This window comes from Anopheles arabiensis, chromosome 2 (assembly GCF_016920715.1).
Source record: "Anopheles arabiensis isolate DONGOLA chromosome 2, AaraD3, whole genome shotgun sequence".
Taxonomy (NCBI): Eukaryota; Metazoa; Arthropoda; class Insecta; order Diptera; family Culicidae; genus Anopheles; species Anopheles arabiensis.
This window is the reverse complement of record NC_053517.1, coordinates 5084520-5106273: the sequence shown is the minus strand read 5'-3', so window position 1 is coordinate 5106273 and position 21754 is coordinate 5084520. Positions and strand designations below refer to the sequence as shown.

General features: G+C 46.6%; 1 protein-coding gene and 1 long non-coding RNA gene across 13 annotated transcripts in view; both read left to right on the top strand.

The window, feature by feature from the left end:
* Positions 1-348: 348 nt before the first annotated feature.
* Positions 349-9266, top strand: LOC120898292. Of its 5 annotated transcripts, XR_005738639.1 has the most exons (5): positions 1662-1816; positions 3963-4314; positions 7635-7770; positions 8303-8758; positions 9150-9266. It is a non-coding gene; the product is annotated as an uncharacterized LOC120898292 (long non-coding RNA). The 5 variants fall into 5 exon arrangements; XR_005738640.1 differs by lacking the exons at positions 1662-1816; positions 3963-4314 and adding an exon at positions 349-962; XR_005738637.1 differs by lacking the exon at positions 3963-4314.
* Positions 9267-9919: 653 nt separating this feature from the next.
* Positions 9920-21754, top strand: part of LOC120898279 — a 60213-nt gene continuing 48378 nt past the window's right edge. Inside the window, exons 1-2 of one of the 8 annotated variants that reach the window (XM_040303891.1) lie at positions 9920-10038; positions 12649-12861. The gene's annotated coding sequence lies outside the window, so the exon portion shown is untranslated. Of the gene's footprint in view, positions 10039-11226; positions 11426-11500; positions 11517-12287; positions 12862-21754 lie in introns of those variants that run through there. The other 7 variants (XM_040303895.1, XM_040303896.1, XM_040303892.1 and 4 more) reach the window with 7 other exon arrangements.

The following is a 21754-nucleotide window of genomic DNA, read 5'->3' as shown; positions in this document are numbered from 1 at the left end:
CAATGTTGTGACAGCTGACATCACACACTTGAAATTCCGCACCAGGAGGCGAAAAGTAGGAACTTATTTTCGTTCGTTCGAGGAGAAGGGCGTAATCGGTATCGGTACCGTTATTCCGTGACGTGATAAGCAGTCTTGCTCGAATAGCAGCCAGTGCACCGAGGTACGCAAAAGACCGATAAAGGGCGATTTTCGGCCGGCTGATAAACCGTTCAACGCGTTAGCGTACCCTGCGTCAATGAAACACCAGGCGTCCGCTTGAAATCTCTTACCAAATCACACGCAATCTGTGCTATGCTGGTAGTGAGTGTGTAAGTGTGTGTTACTGAGAAGAAGAAGAGAGAAAGAGAGCAAGATAAAAAGCAAATGAGCGAAAGAGCCGGAGAATGGTGCAAAAAATGTCAAGCGTTGCTCGTGTCCTACTAAATTGAAAATAGTGTTTGCCGCCACTTGTGTGTGTGTGTGTGTGTCTGTGGGCCGTCCGTCCGCCACTGTTCCATTCCGCTGCCTGCGTGCGGTGGTGATTCTCGCGTTACGCGTTTTGGCTGTGCGTCACGCGGGGTGGCTTTGGCACATTTGTGTCTTCTCTTCCCTGCCTCCCCTCCCCCCTGCCGGACACCAGTCTCCCCCCTGTAGAGCGTTTGCCACACTGTCCTTTCCAGTCGGTCAGCCGAGCGCGAGAGGTTAAATCGGTTCGTGCCGTCTACTTGGCAACACGCAGCCTGGCTCTCACGTTCGCCCATCATCGCGTGCCGCAGTCAGTGTTCTTGCCGAGTTTTCAGTCCGGGTGATTTTATTTTAAGCAGTGAAGCATCGGCTTCTTCTTCCGGGGTATCGCCGTACCGCCCGCATCAGTGTTTTTTGGCAACTTCAGGTGCGCGGTGCACAGGAATCGAAGCAGCGGGGCTGCCCCAAGTGACTCGGGTTTGCTCGGTTTTCTTCTTCCCCGCGGTGCTGTTCTAGTAAGTATCGAGATGTCGTAATCGTGTTTGTATCGCAGCAGCCTACTTTTCGCTGAAGCCGTGAGGGATGCTTCCTCTCAGCCCCAAGCAAGCTCGATGGAGCTGCAAACGCCTCGACCGATAGAGCAATCTGGCTGCTGTTTGGTGAACGGATGTGCGAAAATGTGTGAAAATGAAATCCTATAAAAAGAAAACCACCCGTACACGGGAGTGAAATCCGCGTTTCATCGCTTCAAATGAGGCTTTACACATAGCTGTGTGTGTGTGTGTGTGCGTGTTTTTCTTTTCACACTCCCGCCGTCACAAGAAAGCGAAAAGAGTCTCGGCTCTCTACACCGGGGCAAGTGGTGGTGTTTTTGTGGTGTGCCCAAAAATACGTACACACACGTGTGTGAATGCGGCGAAATCGAAACCTCCTGTCGCCTTGGCGCCTTGGTATTGGTGAGCTGCTGGTCTCTGTGTTGTTGGTGAGCTGTCAAAAAAAGGGAAGCAAAAGGATTCTGTGCACCAGCCGCAGTAGCAGCAGCAGCAGCAGCAGTAGTTGCGAGCGCGAAAAACAGTGTTCCGCCGTGCTTCGTGTCCCTAACGGTGTCGGTGCCCTCAGAAACAACTCCAAACTGCGGCAAAACCGCGGTTGATGTTTTGTGTGTTAGCGAAGGCGTTTTGCGGCACGCCAGCGTGTGTGTGGCGAAGGTTAATAATCCTTACAACGTGCGGGTGTGCGCGTGTTGTGTTGTGGATTTGCATCGATTTCTATTGATTCAGTCTGCGGTTCAGTCGGTGAATTTCCCGGTGAAAACGAGCGGTGGAAAATCACAACAACCAAGCGCGGAAAGGAGCGCAAAGGCAAAAAGGTAAAAGGTTCGTTCGTACTAATCATCCTTCACCGTCGCAATTGATCATCGCTTGGAAGCAAACCATTGTGAAAAGCCTTTGGAAGTCTGCCCCGCGCGTGTGTGTGTGTATGCGGGGTACAGTTTCCGCAGCAACCCAGCCCCCGGCCTGCTTGACGTGTCTGATTTATGTAATCCGATCGATTTTCTTTAAAACATCATACCCACTGGTTGTTGTTTTTGTTATTGTTGCTGTTGTGTGAGTGTGTGTGTGTGGTGGTGGTGGTGGTGCAAAAGGGGGAAGACATTTTCCACGCTGCAGTCGTATTTTGGTGCCGCCGTTTTCACCCGCTCTTGGTCAGTGGGTGAGGGGGAAGACATTTTCCACGCTGCAGTCGTATTTTGGTGCAGTGCCTGGTGGTGCCGCCGTTTTCACCCGATCTTGGTCAGTGGGTGAGGGGGATTAGAACGTTCCACCGTTTTCACCAGACAACTCGTCTCCGTCTCGGAGTCATCTTGTATTGCCGAAAAGCTGTATCGTTTTTGTTTTGCTTTACATTCCTTGCCAAAATGAGAATCCGTTGTGTTGCTTCCCTCACTCGAACAAAAATGCATTCCCGTTTGCAACGAAACCCCCCACACGGAATGATGTCAGAGAGAGTGAGCAAGAGGATGCAGTGAAGCAATATTTACTGACACAAACACAAACAATCCCTTCCTGCCTCGTTGCCATTTGCCACTTGCACTCGAGTTTCTCGCCACTAATTTGCCACTTTTAATCCCAACCGCTTTCACTTCATCACATCACATTGGCAAAAAGTGCATCCCAATCCGTTGGTAAGGGCCCCCGCCTGATGCAAGTGGGTGGCCTGGGTGGCCTGGGTGAGTTTTGGTTGTGTACGAAAATAAAATAGCTCACTTGTGATCATAAACAAAGGCAAAGGCATGCAAAGCTGGGTTGGATGATTTTACGTGCAACTCACACTGTGTGTGTGTCTGTGTGTGATTGTGTGCACAAGTGGCAAACCAAGCGGACCAAGTGGGCAGAGGTGTGCCGAACCGAGTTTCGTGTGGTGTGGAAAATAATTAAGTCCGCAAATACAGCTGCAGCCGAAAACTGGGTGATGGGTTAGTAGCGTGTTGTTTGCCTTTTTTTTTTGTTTTTGCTCTGCCTCATCGCTCTGCTCAGGTGCAATCGTGACGCATTAAGGGCAGAGCGCGATGGTTTTACCTTGGGCTTAAAGTGGTGGCGTTTTTTTCCCCTTCTTAGAAGAACGCTCGTCACGAAAGCGCGCACGTGAGCCTTCTGAGAAGGGTTCGATTTGTGCGGCATGAGGACTATTGAGTGCTTTCCTTATTCAATTAATTAAAACGAACGAGAGTGAAAGGAATTGGAAAAGTGTGAATGGTTGTTGGAAAGTTTTCTTAACTTGTGTAGGCGATAATTTTACTAATTAATTTGACCACTTGTAACTTTAATCTCTACAATCGGTGTCATCTGTCTCAGTCGAATGCTTCTGCTTCGATAATCGAGTTGTAGTTTGAACCCTTCCGAGCTGTTTGAAACTCTTTGCCAGTTAAAAAAGAGCAAAGATTATTTACTATTCACCACCCCACCACTCTCCTGCACGTGGAATCTCTCATGTGGAGCAAAGTGTGTTGTTGTTTTATGATTTGATCTTCAATCGTGGCAAACCGCCGCCCCGCAATCCGCTTTGCGCGCCACCGTGCGATGCGTGCTCCGTGCGATGCGCGTGGAAAAACGATGCTGCTAAAACACACGCGTCCTTGAACGCGTTTAATGTCCAACTTTCAGCGTGCCAAGCGGCGCAGATCGCGGTCCGGATATCGGCCACATGACGATATTCGGTTCGGTATATTGTTGGCTGGGTGTTGGTGTTTTGTTTCCTACCGCACCGCAGCTCATTTGCACGGTCTGGTGAAGAAAGTCAGCCCGAATGAGTCAGGCGAGAAGGTGTGAGGGGGGAGTTTAGCAGTCTTGGTCGTATCGGATTTCCGTCCCGGGTTATACCAGAATTTTTTATGGCAATTTTTCATGACGTTTGTTTAACATTAAAATCATTCCACTGTGGTCGGATTCGCACTGGAATGAAGAATAAGGAAAATTTTTCATTAATTTTTGTCAATTTTTTTCAAAATTTCGCAGTTAATTTTTGTCGGGGTTTTCCCCCCTCTTCGTCTTGGTCGCTTGCGGGTTCATTCTGCTCCATGCTACTCTACGCACGGGAGGTCGGCGCCTTCTGCGGTGCTTGGTGAGGCGAATCGAATTAATGCTGACGGCTGCGCTACCCGTCTTCCTTTGGCCGATGGCTCAGCATGGCATGGCAAAAACAAAAATGCAAACAATTCCCTCAGATATGGGGAGGAACACGCACAGGCACACAGGCACACGTGAGCCAACAACTGTGCTATTGCTCATCGTTTGCTGGCTGACAGGCTGGCGCCAATCGGCCTGGGAATGCAAAAAAGCAACGCTGGAAAGAGGCCCCAAGCACCAAGTAAGTAAATGCTTGCAACTGTGCATTTTCTCGATGACGCTTGCAGTCGATCGGTTTTGCTGCTCTTTTTTTATGTCGCGTGCGTTACTGTGGCGGCTCGGGAGGGACCAATTGTTGGGTGTTAGTAGTTCGTGCCGCGAAGCGTTGAATTTTAAAGGTCACTGGAAGCTCCATTTTTGGCACCGTGAGTGGTTTTCACTCTTGGTTTTGTTTGGTTTTTGACTGTATGAGTGTGTTTATGAAACTTTGCTGAGTGCGTCATGGTTTCCTCATAATTACCAACTTTCCACTGACTATGAATGTCGCATTAAAGAATATCTTGCCTTTCGGATGTTATTTGTTTTCGAAATATCACTTAAATATATGTTTAGGAGAGTAGACAGCATCTCATCCTAAACCTCAATATATTCGGGAAGGGTTTGAAGCCGTGCGCCAGTGCCAAGAGCACAATCAGCTGGAGTGGTTTGATGAACTCCAAACCGGGCACACTCGGCGGGCTGCTATCATGCTGAAGGTCATACAAATTGTGACCAGCCAAAAGAGCAGCCATGTCCATCCCCACGAGCTAACTTGTCAATTGAGCGGTGTGTTGTCCCGGGCCCGGGATTCATCTATTTGCCATGCAAACCAATTGAAACCAGCATCAAACCGAACGCTTGACGTACGCGTTCGCATCACAGCAAATTGATCGACACACGAGCAGAGAGAGTGAGAGAGAGTGAGGATGGAAAATCATCTGTTTCCATCACAATTGGGTGATGTTGTTTGGTCGATGCAATGCACGAGTGTGTCTGTGCGTGTGTTATTTCACGCCTTTTCACCCAATTGCGCTGTGTGTTTACACTCGCCGGCAAATTGCAGGCAATGGCTTCGTACCGGGAGAGGAGAATCATTCTTACGTTCGTTAAAATCAACTTCCGATGAAATGTAAACACAAGAAGCGTATTTTGCACGACCCAGTAAGCAGTGAAACGGGTAGAGCTTGGATTAGAGATACATAGAGTTTATTTTTAGAGCAAAGAGTTAAGATAAATAATTATAGCAATTTCGCTTCAGAAACTGCCTCAGACACGTGCCGAGGTTGTTGTCCTTGACAAAAAGGGGTGAAAAAAGTAGACGCTTTGTTTATGTTCTTTTTTTTTACTGTCCGTGTGCACTACAAATCTGCAAAGGCATTAGTGCCGAGGACGGTCGGAAGAAGAGTTAAACACTAATGAAGCTTATCTCTTCACGGAAGAAGTATCAGGCGGGCAAACGCGGCAGATTGCACTTGACCGGTCGTTCTTTTGTGCATTCTCCGGCTGTACTATATTGTTTGGGGTGGGAATGGAAAGCCAACGTCAATTAGGAGGCTCATTTTCATAATTCAGGCTGATTTGATACATTTTAATGACTTCAAATGGTGGCGTTGCACTTGCAACTGCGAGAGCGTTGATGAAAACTGAATTTGAATGGCTAGAACATATAGTACAGCTAAAGCATTATTAATTTTTCGTAGGTTTGGAATGGTTTTTTGAAAGATATTTGAGGTTAACGTAGACTGGGAGAACAGTCAAAATAACGATTGAACCACTGTCGTCTTTACAAGAGAGCACTGCATCTACTAGTGTTACTCAACTCGTGTTAACAAGCAGTCGAATGGATAAGAATTTGTAACAGAAACATGCATTACAGTTTACTATAATAATCAGTACTGCAATACAAAAACTTCTTGCTACTTGTGCGTTGATTGACTTCATTCCTTATGCAAATCTCCTTGCTGTTAAGTTTTTTTTTGCAATATTTCTCCATTCTGACCCATAAAGTGCCCATTACCGAAGGCACAACACATGCTGGTGAATTTTTCATAACCCGTTTCAACGTTCAACGATTTGAAAAAGCGAACCCTTCTTATGGTGAATAATTAACCATCGACCGACCGGCAGGAAGCCCGTGCTCACATGGCACCATGGTTGTACGCGTCAGAATGGTTCCGATTTTTACCACAATTTGCGTGTCACATGGCACTCTCCCTACTTGGGTCGTTGGGAGTAAAACGTGCCCAGCAACAACGTGTCCCTTATTGTGGGGTCCCTCAAAAGCACACCACATTCAAAGCGCGCCTGCAAAAAGAGGCTATAAGAGAGAGAAAAAAAAGGAAAAACGCCCAGTTCGCCGAAATGGGTGGCACAGGTGAGCGTGTTAACAAACTGGGTCCCGGTCCCGGTGTACAGCCCGTGCTTGCCGTGGCAACACTTCGTTAGGTCGCGTGCGTCTTGACGACGACGCAGGATATCGATTTACGTTTCGCCGCTGTACGACTGCACCCAGATTGGCCGACCAGAAGCTGACATAAGGGCGCTCTAACAGCAGCAGCAACTGGCAAGTGGATAGAAACGGTTGAAGATATGCGGCGTGCGGGCTACTAGTACGTTTAGTGTTTTGACTGTTTGTTTTAGGTGTTGGTCTTGATGAGCTTCAAAGCACAGTGAGAGGGGCGAGGGGCTGAGCACACTGCAGCAGGGAGCCATGAAGCCGAGGGAGAAAAGGGTAATTTTCTGTCTACAGGCTACAGGACGAACAACAGTGACCCGAACAGAACCCGGGCTGCAGAAACAATAATGCGAACGTGGCGACAAACGAATTATGGTGACACTTTTATGGGCCCCATGCTCTGGACTGGTTAACGATTATTTGCTGAAGAGCTGTTTCTAAGTTGTCCATGTTTTTCTTTGCTAATTGAATTGACAACCTATGAAACGGTGAAGCTCTTCGGACGTCAGCCGGCTGAGGAGGGATGTAAATTGCTCGTGCTGCGCTAGCTATTAATTGTTTTAGATGAACAAACCCCATTTCGACTCCCCATTTCTCGTACAATTCCTCGTGCAATCAAACAAATGAAAGTCGTAAATGAAGCTCCGGGATGGAGCAAAGAAATGCATGAGAGGCAATTTTTCAATCGGCATCATTCCAGTTGGCAACATTTTGTGCACATTTTGTCTTCATCCTTCCCCCCCCCCCCCCTCAGGCGAGAGATGGATCAGATGACAGTCATTAAATTGATGCTAAACATTCACATCCTGTCCCTGTGACCGTGAGTTCATTGTCTGTCCGTACCGTACCACGATTGCAAATGTTCCATTTTTTGCAAATATTCTACACATGCTGTTCTACAAATACTGTATGTTGGATTTTGTTTTTCTGTTGAATCCTATGCGCATATTATTAACATTTCACATGTAGTATATTTTAAAACCCCTGTCAAACCAACCCCCATGGCTGTTCTGTGAAGAACCTGACTGTACTCATCCGATATCCGTTTTTTTCCGCTCCAATTACAGAGTGTCCCTGGTGGCAGCTTGCGTGGGAAAAGCCGATCCGATTGCTCACAACCGCTCGCTCCTACACTTCCATCAACGCACCGTGGCCACGTCCTGTCAGAAACCTCAACCAAGCATCGCTCTACTAGCTCCGGTCGTACGTCCGTAACGCTTCGTAACGCTCCATAACGCATCGTTCAAGCGCAAGCTCGTGCGCACGTGATCGCGAAGAATCATAGTGAGCGAAGCCGTGTGCTGCGTTTGAAAAAGTGCTGTTGTCGGAATTGTTGGCAACAGTTCAACTTCCTTTCCCACTCAATTCATTGGCGCGCGCGTTGACTGTCGAACACGAAAAACGAAGAGGAGCGAAAGAATTTCCGTTAAATGTGTCACATTTGTGGCCAGTTGCTAACTTGAGTTGTTTTCGGTTTTGTTTCTTATATTCCGTGTGCGGTATGGTCTTTGTTGAATCGGTAGCAAATTAGTAAACGTCACGTCCGCGGCGTGCCGAATTCTTTTGCGAGGCAACAGCTGTTTCTTGACCCCGATGAAACGTCACTGGGATCAGCAATTACGTGCGGTTCGTTAACCGCTTTCAGTTTCTCAAAATAACGAAGAAAAGTGATCCGTGACGTGAAAGTGTATTCTTAATTACAGCTTAAATTTGTGTTTTATCCTACAATTTTCAGGTATTATTTGTTTACTGTTCTTTTTAAGTGTTTTAATGTTGTGTAAATGAAAAAGTGTTTAAAGTGAATGAAGGGAACGCGATGAAAAGTAGCGCTCAAAAGTGATCCACCGTAGATTATGATTCTGAAAGCTTGTCCCAGCTCCAAAGTGTACACAGTGAGCACCATTATAGTGACGATTGGTCTTCCGACAACGACAAATAAGTAAGAACATCAGTGATTAATCGGTAGTTCAAGGTAGTTTGCTTTCGTGCTTTGCTTTAAGGTGTTTACCGCCGCATTTGTGTCGGTGTTTAGTGTCGGGTGCTTAGGGCAAGAACGTGTAACAAGTGTGGTGAGGTGACATTATCACCTCGGTTTGATTTGCTTCGTGTAATCAGTCAGCGTTAGTCATCATAGCTTCCAAAACGGCATCCGGTAGCGGTTGGCGAGCAAGCAGCAAGGTGTCCCAGGAAGGTACGTTGACATGGAGACAGAACCTTTATCTATCGGTTATCAAACTTTACCGTAGAATTTGACCGATTGACACATACATCGAACGTATGATAAAGATATGTATCTTAAGATGTTGGTAAAAACGTTGACCTATTTATTATGGGTTGTGACAATGAGTGACAATTCTTTTTCAAATTATGTTTGCCCATTTTGCAACAATACCTTGCCAAACTTATGACCTAGTTAGAATGAGGTTAACAGATCTATTGGGAGCAAGAAGAAAAAGCAAATGAGGCCAATTGGCTCAAAGTCTCTATAAAAATAAAAAAAGAAGAAAAAGATAAATAATATAATTAGGTCTAATGCAAAGAATTTTTGTAAATTGCATTTTTCTGCTTCATTTCTCGGCTAGATGTAAGCGATGATGGAGCCACCGGAAGCTACGACGATGGTGCGACCACGCGACGCGGCCGGTTCCGTGTGTCGGCACCATCGACCGGCCCCCCAGAAACCACCGTAGGTCGGTTCCGTTTGATTCCCCAAACTGGTACGTAAAGCATCGACAATCGATTCGCAGATTGCACGACTGTCTAATGTTACCACTGTCTACCTGCCATCGCACAGGAAACTACGGACCGACCTCGCCCTTTTTGCAACGCGGCCGATTCTCCGTCATACCGGAGGAACCACAAAACTCGCCGGGTGCGTCGGCCCTCACACCACCAATCATCACAACCACGGTCGCACCTAGGCAGGGCTCACCCGACTGGGACTTTGATGATGATAAATCCGTAAGTATAAAGTAAACGCTTTATTATTATATGGGATGTATTTCAAAACATGTTCGTTCGTTCGTTGTATCTTTTTGAACTTTAAGAATGATGTACAAAATGATTAACATGCTGTTATCATTTCTTTAAATACCACCTTATTATAAGAGTACAAACATAATAAATGCAGTTATTAGAAATCTGAACTGTCTGAATCTGAAATAAATTTAACGTTCAAACCCAGTTGCGTCAAATACGCAACTGGAACCACGTTACGCCAGTGAAGAAATCAACCCATTGAACTAAACACGCACCACTGGCGAAGCGTCAACGATGAGCAGGAGTGGTAAACATTCCACACACACATACACGTACATCACTGTGCATTCGTGACTTTTACCTGGAAAGGGGCTTGGGTGACGATTCCGCGGACGCGTGTGTTTTTGTTTTGTCTCTTCGTACAGTGCAGTCGTGTGTTGTGCGCGAGCTCGTAGCATTGATTATTGTTTGTTCCTTTCGTCAACAGCTTGTGTACGGAAAGTTGTTTGAATTTTGGGTTTGCCCCATTCTACCTCTCAGTGTGTCCAATTCGCTCGTAATACGCAATCGGATGCAGTTTCCCATGTGCGTGAGATAATAGTGAACCATACACGCACACGCACACATACACACGCACCTACCAGCAAGTACACACAGTCTTAGCAACAAGCATAGAAACTGTCCATCGAGCGTGGTGCGATTAAAGGTCCGATGCAAAATGGAAGCAAAAAAAAAAGAAGCACACACACAACATACTAGCAGCCACGCCAAACGGGTCGTGCGCGGCCTACTTTGCGTTTTCCCCACCCTTCTGAATCAGCTGCACCAGTGAAATAGAGCGAAAAGCAAAGATAGCACCATCTACATGGATAGATGTTGTGCATGTGTGCATGTGTGTGTGTGAGAGAGTGTGTATTCGATTCGCTTTCGATCACACACAGCAACGGTGTATAATCGTCCGTTTTGTTGTGTACTTTCACCCCTTTTTGCACACGCGGGGATTATGCACCCCTGCTCTGTCCTGCCTTTTTCCGTTGAGAAATGGGCTCTCCCGCATCAGCTGTCAAGTAGGAAGATATTTTGATCGTTTGTTTACTTCCCGGTGCTATTTTTGCACTGCGCTCCCCCGTCCGGATGCGCGTTTGTTATTGGCGTGGATAAAACGCAGGTGAAATTGCTTGCAGAAGAGGCGTAATTTTTAAAGCAGAATTTTTATCGTTTGTAGAAACGGTAATTCTATTGGCTTGTTTGAGTATGTCGATCAAAGTGCACGCATTTAAGTGTGATTGCTGAATATTATCCTGGAATTCTCATTGAGATACTAATACATTCTTGCACTGAGTATAAACGGCCTCTTTTCCTAATAAGACTTTGCAGCAATGGGAATTTGATATTTCCAACTACACAAGTGACATTCTACAATTCTACAAACACTTAATTGCGCACGGTGCGTGCGACACTGTAAAACTCCCATTCGTGACGGGGTGAATTGGTCGTTAGTGTGTGCGTACCAGGCCAGGCGGGTGTTTGCCGCTCGCGCGCAAGTGTGTGCGTATGTCTGGGACCGTTTGTGGGGGTGGGGGGTTTGGCGACAAAGAAAGCTGCTGCTGCTGCGGATTACTACACACACGCGATAGGCGCACAGTTGGGGTGGTACGTACGGCCTGTCTCACTCATCCTCCATCCATTGCTATCGGTGCGCTCGCAGAGGAAGGAGTACCGCCGTCAGAGTCGTCCCTGCCCGCTGCCAGACTAAGTGGGGCGCGCGTTTTGCGGCCGCAGAAATCTATTGTTTCGTGCGGCGTTGCTACTGTGCCTGTGTACCGGTTGTGTGCTGTTTGTGTGCTTCCCTCCCAGAAAAAGGGTGCTTTTAAATTGTGTGCGTGTGTTTTTTTAAGTAGCAATTAAGTAACTGGTGTGTGTGTGTGTATGAGGCTGCCCCTCGGAGGGAAACCATTGAATGAAAAGGCGTGGGTGTTTATTATTTTGTGTGCATAAAATTGATAATGCCGATCGTGTTGTAACGCTCTCCGGCATTCGATCCATCACAGGCGCAACAGCCAACAAAACAGGCTTCGCATGCGTCACCAATCCCACACACACACACACACACACACACACACGTACCCTGTACGGTGTCAGCAAAAGCAGCAGTGAAGCGTAGCGCAGTGCAATACTAAGAAGGTTTTTGGGGGAAGGTGGCGGGGGGGTGGAGAAGGGCATATGTGCATTTACACGATCGATCGACGCACAAATTCTCCCTTCCTTCCCTCAGCCTCAGCTGTGTGTAGCGAGTGTCGCGGTGCAAATCTAGAAGAAAGAGCACAAAAAGAGAGATAGCAGTTTGTGTGTGTGTGTTGGTGCTAGAATAGTGCATGAGATAGTGTGCGAAGAAAGGGCCACGAGACGACGGCACTTTTTGCGGCCATTTCCATTGTGTGCGGGCTATTTTCCCCAGCATTGCGGTGTGGAAAACAGTCGAACGCGGGCTGGAAGTGTCGACCGAGTGTCTCCCCGTGTGTGGTGCAGAGTGTAGCGTAGTAGTCGCCTCGTGGCTAAGTGGATTAACCAGTCTGTCCGGTTGTGTGCCACCACAGCTGTGACGTCATTCGAGTGTGTGGGGCGCGTGTGTGTGTGTGTGTTTCGTACTCCCCCCTCCCCCGGTCCAACTGATAATTGGCAACAAAGGTGAGCGAAAAAGTGGCAGCAAAGGCAATAGAGTTGAAAGTGAGACGGTCGTCGCCGCCCCGTCGTCGTCGCGCTTTTCCATCGCAGTCGGCTGTGCGTGTACGAGACGCGCACCGCAGTAGTGTACGAGGGAACGAAGAGAGAAAGCGCTAAACGTTAGAACAAGGCGCGGAGCGTGGCCTAGGTTAAGCTAAATCAGTGCCGAAACCGGATCTATCTAACCGTGTGTGTGTGTGTGTGCAGGGGCAAAATCAGCTGATTTACGTGCGTGGTGAAAAGAAGAGCGAAAAAGAACGTGCTGTGTGTGTGTGTCTGTGTGTGTGTGTGGAAGGGAGAAGCAAACGTTCAGCTGATCGCGAAGCTTCTGTTGTGTTGTCTTTGCAAAATCATCATCATCATTCTCTCCTACCTTAGCAGATAGGTTGAAGTCAGCCGGCAAACAACCTCTGGCAGCGAACAAACGCCCGTTCCGTTCCGGTTGCTTCATCGGGAATTTTTCTTTTTTAACCGTGTGAGTGTGTGTGTGCGAGCGCTTCCGGAGTGATTCATTGGCCGCAAAAGAAGTGAAATAAACAAGACCGAATAGCGAACACACATCATCACCCGGCCGGCCCGCCACTAGATCATGTAAGGAAAAACAAACAACGACATTTTCTTTAAAATCCCGCACGACGCAATCCGGGTGATGAATCGAATGGTACATCATCCGATCATCCGATTGATCTCTGTGGTCGATGCGATAGAGGGAGAGAGAGAGAGACATGGGACGATGCTTGAGTAGACAGGCCAACAGTGTTGATGCTTTTCGGGGAAATCTATTTCTTCTCTTCGGGTTAAATTGATCCCATTAACGTGTCTGGTGGGATTGTCCAAAAATGCTAAAAACCGGTTCGATGTGATAATAGGCATGTTTTGTTTTCTACGACCGCGTCTTAATGGACCGCTTTTTGTTGTCTTTCGAAGGAGATGCGCATAAGCACAATGAATGAATTTTATCACTGAAAGGCTTTAACATTATGCCAAATTTTACTTCCTTGAAGAACGTGAAAAAGAAATGCATTTGACTTAGGGTTTTGTGTGCGGAAACAAACAAGGTGAAACTATGTTTACCAAGCAAGCTTAATGTTTGCTTTCTATTTTCGCCTCAAGCGTGACCGGTGTGGTCTGTCGGATGCTGCCCACTGCTTGGTGGAGCATAATGTAGCAGCATTTAGAGGATGTTTTGATCGTTGTTTTGGTTCTAAACAGTTCTGTGTAAGTCTTGCGAGCGTGCGTAATAATCGTAACATCATCGCACAACTGTTTATAAGGAAACTTGCAGTCTATTGCAGTTGCTAATGATTATCACTAGCGCTAGATGAAAAAATCAGCCCAGCTCACTCAAAGGGTGCGCACAAAACATTCGCAATTAATTGCTGTTAGCAAATTGTGTCGATAAAATCTGTCATTCGAGCTCGTTTAATTGTGCGTTTCCGTCACGGGGCCCTTGCGTCGCCCAATTAAGCGCCAACAACAACTCACTCACCACAACCCACCCTTGTGATGATCTCAGCAATTGGTAATCGACCACACGTCGATATGTCTCCCGTCAATCCCGCCGCCGCCGCCGCCGCCGAGTTCAATGCAACAAAAACTGCATCGTCTCCGGTCGATGCTTCAGGCTCGATGGTGGTGTGGCGTTTGGCGTAACAATGTCGCGACGAGCTTTTAATTCACATCTTTTTTTAAATGGCTTCTAATAACGCGCACGCGATCGATCCCGCCAGAGGGAGAGTTACGAGTTACGCTTCGAACCAGATGGGAAGCGTCAGGGATTTTTCTGGTGTAATGGGGAAGTCATTTGATGGTGCTCTGCCATCTTCGGCAAGGTTGTGTGTACGTCTGGGCGGCAATTTTATTGCTGGCAGATTGAAAGACCAAACGCATAAAGGGTGAAGCTCTGTTCTTTGTCGCATCGTCATCGGTTTGTTAGCCATGAGTAAGTGCATTGGCTGCAGTAAATGATCTCGGCAATGGTGAGGATGATGCAAAAATCATATTACAAAAATGTCACAATTTGTGTGAGAGAACCCCCATTTGCCACACACACACAGTGACGCTTCTTGGTGGAAATAAAACAAGTGAAAATCAAATCCCTTCGTACATGTGTGTGTGCGTGTGGGAAGAATGGTTCTATGCCTTGAATACGGATTTCCGAACGAACCTGAGCACACGGTCACGGTTGTGCACATAAAGGTAATAAAGTAAGGCCAGATTTGATGAGTTCAGTTGAACTCGGAAGTATGCAATTGATCTAAAAATACGCCAAGCACAACGGGAATGAATTTAGTATTTTGTCGAATTTATTCCTTTCCGCCTCAGCTTAGTTTGAGTGCGATCTCAATACACCTGCTGTTGGAAAATGCCGGCCGGCTTTACTTCAACAACACTTCCTATTTGGGAATGGTCTTAGGCTTGACGATTCTACTGAAGCAGCGGACTTATTCGCAACAAATCTTATCATCTTGAGGCTCAATTTACATACAGCTGCGTGACGGTGGTTTTTCTTCTTCCATCCGGCCACACAGATGGTGCAAAGTCTTTATGTCGCACGCGCCCGGATGCTGGGACTGCTGGGACTGCGAAAATTGAAGGGACGACGCTCACCCAAGGGCACACAATGTATGTGACGGGATGATAAGGTCTTTGATTATTGATGGGGTTGTGTCGATTGCTTTGAACGCGTACGCCGCAATGACACAGCCAATGACGCTAATCATCGCGCGTGTGTGTGTGTGTTTGTGTACCGAGGCCACTATTTGCAGATTGAAATTGGAATAGATGAGCGTCACGTGAAGGTCAACAGTCGGAAGTTGTGGAAGATGAAGTCTTTGTTGGAGTGTTGGAGTGTTGGAATGTTTGGTTCACAATTACAATCATGTTTACGCGTTGATAAGATGCCGATGGTGATAAGAATTCCAACTGCGTCAGTTTGTTGGAGAGTGCCAAATAGAGCATAATCGTAGTGAGTTAGCTGCAATTCGATTTGGTCTGAATTTGTTTACGCTAATTTTCCTCCTTCTACTCTGCAAATACCGCTTCCCTTATAGTATAAACAAGCAACTGTACGCGAATGTGTGTACAGAGTAAGCGAAGGATTGGCGGGGGGAAAGGCAAACCGTCACCGCAAACTGACACACCAATATGGGCAATTAAACCGTCAATCAAGCGTTTTTATTATTTATTTACGTGTCATATTTAAACCACCGCCGCATGTCTGCGCCTCCTGCGCCTTCTTCGGCACGGTTTCGCTCACTCTCCGGTTCGCGTCTCTACTAATAAACAAAATACAATTAAAAAAAGAGTATGAAGGGGGAACACAACCCCACATCAGACATCATACATACATTCGATATGTTTTTAACGACTTTTTTCTGGCCTGCCTCGCGCACAGTTTGTTTCGCACGTGACGTCTGCATGCCGTCGCAAATCCCACTCCGGTCTATGAATCACACTCCGAAGCGATGGCCAACGGGTGCGACACGACCGTCGAAAAGTGGTGCTGAAGAATGGGCGATGGGCTTAATGTGGATCAAAGATTAAATTACAGACGAATGGGCACCGACCATAGGGGGCGGGTTTGTGGCGGTGTTACTCAAGGGAAAACGATACCTGTGAGCCGAGAACATAAGTACAGGGGTAGTGCAAATTCAATCGTACCACATTTATTTCGTTTATCAATCTTCGTTTCACTGTTTGGTTTGTTTACTGTGTTTTGCTCTGCTGTATCGTTTTGTGTAAATCTTATCTTAAAATCAAAGAACGAAAACAAAACACAACCTCCTGTGGTCCGGGGAAAATCACTTATCACACTGCAAAGTGGTAGCTGCTCCGGCTAATTTATTTCCATTCGATGGCTATCGATTGTACGCGTCCCGTAAATCAGACCGATTAGTCGAACCAACCGCGCCACCATCATCATGCTGGGAGCCATTTATCATGCATCAATCCGCTGGCACACTACCCGTGATTGGGCGGCCAGTCTGGATAGCGAGACAACAAAACCACGTACCAAGCCAATAAAGCAAAATGATACTTCCTCACAGAACACCGTTGTATGCCGCCGTTATTGGTGTGCTAGCTCGCACTAATCACCTCTTGATCGCCCGATTTTGAAGCGATTTTCAAGCGAAGACAAAGAGAAAGTGCAAAGGGTTGGGGCGAGAAACTTTTGTTTTGGCTTGTACCGGATGTGGCCGGTAAAGGTCAAGAAGAGGAGGACGAAAGACTAATGTTATATTTGCCATGCGGTTCACGGTTGTGTACCTAGGTGCCGTGGCATAACACACACTCACACACACAGACACAGGAGCAGGGGCAGCACGCGAAATAAATTAACCTCACGCAAGAGTTACGGCGCGTTCTTAACGATCGCCGCGTCGTTATGGTTGGGGTGATTCGACCATCGCGGTACGGTTGGGGCATGCTTGCTTATCGACGTTCTAATCCTAGCAGCTGGTGCACGGTGGTACATTTGTCACGCCACTAGCAATTACAGGGGGTTTCGCACCATTTTAGTGTGTGCTTGGTACAAACGATATCACTAGAAAATAATTAAAATAAATTGAAATAATGTTTGATCATTAATAGTTATCCATCTCTCGGCTACAGGAGAAATGAATGTTCTGTTTTACACTGTGGAAAATGTTTGCCTTTTTCCGTAGTATACGTCCCCTGCATAGGCAGACGAGCTAAGGGATGGTCAGCTTTGATGCATTGGCCGAGTTTTCAATGAGCAGGAAAACGTAATCGAGCTTGCATTTTAACGATGGCCCGTGCCAGCTTGTTGCCCTCGGCACAATAATGATTGACGGGCGTATACCACCGTGTCATCATTCACAGTGGAAAAATCATGCATTTGATGGCTTTGCTGAGTACAAAGAGCAATTTGTTAAACAGCTTCCATTCTAATGAGGCACAGTTTGTCTTAAAAACAGAACTCATTTGATCACTTTATAGCACTTCATACACATTCTGCCCTCATAAAACTGTGTGGCAGGTCAAACGTTCGATCCGCCGAATCATTTTTTTTTCGCTAAACGTTAACCTTTAGCCACACATTCGCGACGTTCGGTTCGGTGTTTTACATAAATCATTAACTTCAATTTAAATCCCGCGCTCGTTTGGAGCAATTGATCGGCAGGGCCCCCGGACCCTCCGCTGTGGCCGCTGGTCGGTGACATTCTCTAATTGAAAACAGCTGTGAAGAGGAATGTTACCCACTCCCGCGACCCCTAGTCGTTCGCGCCCCACGCAGCCGCGAATGATATTAACGAATGGGTTGAGAAATTTGCACGCCAACGCCAGGCGGTGGTGCGGCTTTTTTGCCCTCCGCAAAGCGACTGGGTGGGTGGGATGCTTTGCTCTGTTGGCTGTTGACGATGGGGCCCTCGGTGTGAGATAAGTGCCGCGGTGCGTTTAGTCAAACCGTCGTCGATTATTTTGTCGCCGTGGACACACTTACTGCCTCCTCCTCCTCGCAGTCGTCGTTGTCATCGTCACATGCTAATTGGTTGCATCGATATGGCAACGCGATGATGCCTTGGCCGACATTGAAAATGCCGCACGGCAGTGGTGGTGGTGATGCGATGTGCAATTGGCGCCGCGCTCAAGGCTTTCCAGGTGAAAAAGGTTGAAGCGTTTGATGTTGGCAGTGTGGTGTGATTAGTTTCTAAAAACAAACATAATCTTTCCTATCATACAATCAATGCTTTCCAAAGAGTGTTTTTTATCTGTTTCCTTCTATTTGCATATTCACCTCTTGCTTTCTATTGTGTTGCAGTTCTGTTACCTTGACCTCTTTCCAAGACACATGGGGTCGGTGTGAAACCCTCCCATACCCGCTTCATGTTGTGGCGGTTTGATTAACATTTAAATCGATGCACCACCAAGGTATCACCAGGCAATGGCAGACCAACACATGTTCTATAATAAACTGCCAACACTGCCAGTATTGAAGGAGGTGTGATTTCTATCTACAAGAGCTAAGAGACCTTTCGATTGGTTCGATTACTACGAGCAAATTATAGCTTCCCCTCCCGTATGTGTGTGTCTCGTCGCTCCTTGCGTCAGTAAATCCGCACTTAATCTTGGGAAGGTGAAACAAACCTTTGCTCAAGAATGTCGAGACTGGTAATCGATGCAAGTGATCGCACAACCGATCGAGCGTTTTGTTGTGCACAGCTGGGCGGTTTGTAATCCGTTCCCATTTCCTCAATCATTTGGATGATGTAAGCGGTTCAGTATTGCACGGTGGTGCTGACATGATCTGATCAAGAACGTTAAACGTGTGCTAATATCAAACAAACATAGTTAATATGCCATACATTGTAGGCTATTTTGGGGATTTAAAGTAAAAAAGTAATATAGGTAGCAGACCTTATCTAGAAGCTGTAAATCCAACGCAAGATACTCTGGGAGGGCTTAATACTGTCGGAATAATGCTCCTAATGGCTTGAAAACTTGTGGACAAACACTTGAATGCAGGTTGAACTGTTTGTGGATTACCTTCCAGGAGCTCTTCGTTACAGACGACTAATCTCCCCCCTCGGTCTTGGTGTCTTAACTTATCGATGGCCGTGATAGATTCACGATTTGAACTCATGGCGCGAGATGTTGTGTGTGTTTGTTGTCTGCTGCTAGAGACTAACAAGACTCGACGAACTAGACGTTCTATGTACGTCTGTATTGGTTTCGTTGTGGCCAGATAGTCTCGTCTAGTCACAGGGAAGTAGTTGCTTTTGTGAAGCATGGACGTTATTAAGAATATCACTCATTCTCTATGTATATATGGTATATCTTCCCAATCTATTATCTCTTGGAATAGAAGGCAGTTTATTGCACCTGCAAATTGCTCTTGTAGTGGTTCAATTTCACCTTTTTCCAAGCTTTCGCTCTACAAACCACCGCTTGAGTCTTTTTGTCCAAAAACACTAACAGCAAACACGATTGGTCACTCCGTGCGGAACAAAGCGCCAAGAATAAATAATTGATCATTAATCATTCCTCGCACCTCGACGGAGAGAAAATACCTCTGGCGTCTGGGCGCCTGGGTGGAATGGCTTCGTGTTTGTTTATCCGCCTGTCACCCGGGAGCCCGGTTTTTGCGTCGTGTGATTCTAATTTGTTATCGAAAAATGCTGCTCCTGCAGCACACGACAACGCGCCGGTCGCAATAAACACGACCAGAATCACCTTGCATAATATAGTGTGGCAAAAATAGACGCCTTTCCGCCGCCCGTTTTTGTGTGTATGAATCTGTATGCGGTGCTTCCTAAATGACGTTGGTTTATGGCTTTATTTTCTTCAAACCAAATTCCATGCAAATTCCATTACTACGTTACGCAGCGTTTTTTTGTTGTTGTTTTGTTCCGCGTGTTTGTTGAAACCAAAACCGCCGCCGGTGATGATTTATTTGCAGACTGATGAAGAGTGGCTTTAAAGTACTTATCTACGGGACGAAGGAGCATCATCATCACACCCTGTAAGATAGCAGAATTCGTAGCAGAATTCACGCGCGGATGACAGGTCCCTGCCAAGGTCGCCGCTCTGTCCCCAGTTAAAGATGGACCCTAACCTCTCGTACAGGGAGGCGTCGTCGATCAATATGTTGTGAGGTGGTGGCTGAAATGAAATGACCAATCTTCCATCAAAAAGGTACACCGTGAACGTCCCCGATACTGTGCGGCTGTGGTACTGGTAGTACAAAGATGGCCTGGGCGTTGTCTTATCGTTCGTGTTTGTTGTTTGAACGATTGTGGTGATTTTTTTCACCCTCTAGACCACCGACTGCTTGCGGTCGGCACTGAAACTGAATGTGTTTTTCGAAGCTCCCGAAGTCCTGAGGCACGTCAACACACACACACCTTAGTGTTCAGGGTGACCGAAAAGATAGGCCCACCGGCACGGACCCTTGACTTACAACGACGCCAGCAGCAATCATTATGTATTCCGGCCACATATCAGTTGATGGCCACGGCTGCAAACGGCTTTGCCTGCCCGGTTGGAATGAATGCAAATGAAATCCACGGCTAACGGATCGCGTAATGGCTTGTTGTACCTGATTCCAGCAATACTCACGAAATGTTCTGGTGCGATTGGTGCTCACTTAAGTTTGTTGGTGTGGTGTGTTTGTTTTGTCAGTGATATCACAAGATATCACACCGTGGTAAATGTGCAACACGTGAGTTCGAAATGTGGCGATTGGGTGTGTTTTCGTTGCGTTGTAAAATCGTAGAAATGAGGCCCGGCTTTGCGCTGCATGTGACCTACGCGCTGAACAGCTGATCACGTTTTGCAATAAAAGTCGTGAGGGTAATTAAAAGTTTTACTGCACACAGGCACACTTAACCGGTATAGAGTCACTTGATTGTTAAATGTATAGTCTAATCGGAGCAATGATTGTAGGTATAGTTGCTGCTATCAGTGCTGTTCGTAGAAGAGATTCCGTAGAAGAGAGTTTAGATATAATTATTCTGAGATTCTGATCATTGTCTTGAAGTCATAAGCTCAGAGCCGTTAGAGCTCATAAGTTTCATGTTGAGCTTCCTCTCCTTCGTCAGCTAATTTCTGTTAAATTTAAAACAAACGTTTATGTTATTTCCAACCTAGTATGACATCAGTCTCTACGAAGGGTGTAGCTGTTTATTCAAGATTGGATATCTTATCACACATGGCACTACTATTGCTGTTAAGATATTGGTGATGAGTCTCAGGAATGCTCTAATGATTCAGAGTTGCAATGTCAAGGGCAAAATGGTACCCACACTGATGGTACATCTCCCAATAATTGGAAATAACAGAATGACCTCAGCGATCATTTAAGGGTTTTTTCCTAACAAAGAACTCCTCCATCCTCAAACGTATCAGAACTTGGAAGCAATTCCCAATTAAAACAAGTACAATTTAAAGTTAGACTGTGTTTGCATACTGTTGATTGAATAACAAAGCACTCTAGTCCGATGCCATAAGACGAAACGAGGCGTACAGTTCAACGGCCTCCGCGCTTCACTCAGCTGTTTAGCGAAGGGGCGAGTTGGCGATCGGATCGTGACCTATTATGCTGTTCAACCCCTTTTGCCTGCCACTACAACCTCATGGTTGATCGCGTGCATTAATTGACTTTCTCTTTCACGCCGCTCTTTGTTTGATGCCACTGAATGCGTGTAAATCGAACTCCTAGACGACATTAGTTTCCTTTTGTAGCATGAATACACAGCTTCATCCATCTTCAACATTACCAATGTCAGCGCAGCAACAACTGGTGGCGTCCATTTTGCTCCCGAATCACACACACACACACACACACACAAATGGACAATATGGCTCGTGTTCCGAATATCACGGCAACACGTTTCAATCGCGCAGGAAATGGGAAGATGATTTCGTGCCCATGTTTGTACGGGCGATGATGGTTTAGTGTTTATTTGTCACCTTTATGTCACGTCGAGACCGACGGCAGCGCAGTGGGCGGCTAAGGGGC